Consider the following 1,171-nt stretch of genomic DNA (forward strand, 5'->3'; position numbering starts at 1 on the left):
TAAAGTTTCACAAGTTTTATACAGTCAAATGAAGACAGAAGACTTGCAACGTCATCAAATTCTAACAACACCCTGAATTCGAACTACAATTATTCGATTAGACGTCACAGACAATGCTATGCATATCTAGTGAGGACAAAGTTGTTGAGCGGAGACTGCCTAGTGTTTCAACCAGAACACAACTTGATCGCTAACCTTAGACCAGTTGCTAACTTGAGAAGCGTAAGATCTGAAGTTTATTACTTCATCCGTATGCACAAAAGTGCTCTGATGTTCGAATCACGATGAATAAACTTTCTAATGAGAAAATAAAATCGTTCTTCCTGTGTAAAACTTCCATTCAGCTCAGATAAATCACGACCGATCATACAGAGCCAGGTCGACCAAGCTCTATAGATAAAAATCCAGTAAAGGATTCAAACCAAGTATCGTTGACCGGTATCTAGTACTTTAACGGGAAGATTATCGGGTCACCGGTTGGAAGATTTTTCGATTGACGGTGCCATCAAAAAAATAAAGTGAGCTTCTTTCGGATTGAATTTCTTAAATTCTTCAGTTTGGGATTTCCTGTTATCAGGTTTGAATGAAAAAAGTCCCCTGCTTCTGTCCCAAATGCTTTAAATGTACAACCTCATTGGTAGTCTTGGCAGGCTGGTTCGATCACCACTCTGCCAGTCGGATCGAGCAGTCTGTGTACAAGGCGCATGGAGCCACCTGCTCAAACCAACATGACTGAACACAACTTGGTAGCAAATCTGTGGACCATTCAATTTTAGCGGTCAATGGTCCATGTAAATATGGATGAATGTACTGCTTGCACACCGTGTTTCTCACCGCGAATTCACTGCAATGGACAAACAGCACTAGTGTCAAAGTCTCAAACAGAAAGCAATGCAGCCAAAAATCACCCCTAATTTTGTTTTGGAGCAGTCTGGTTTGGAGATTAGATGTTCTATGGGACTCGTTCAGAATAAGCACCCAAAACGCTCTAATTTGCTGCACGATTGGCTGGAGAATTTATCCCGAATGGGCTACCAACTCGTCTTATCCAGTCAGCCGGACAGTCGAAGATAATTTTCTCATGTCCCTGACTGAAGTTCTGAATTTGCAATGTAGCGATATACTTAGGGATATCTTTGATACGCCGTCCCCTCGATTTTCACTTCATCTG

The sequence above is a fragment of the Opisthorchis viverrini genome, assembly GCF_000715545.1.
Source record: "Opisthorchis viverrini unplaced genomic scaffold opera_v5_279, whole genome shotgun sequence".
Lineage (NCBI taxonomy): Eukaryota > Metazoa > Platyhelminthes > Trematoda > Opisthorchiida > Opisthorchiidae > Opisthorchis > Opisthorchis viverrini.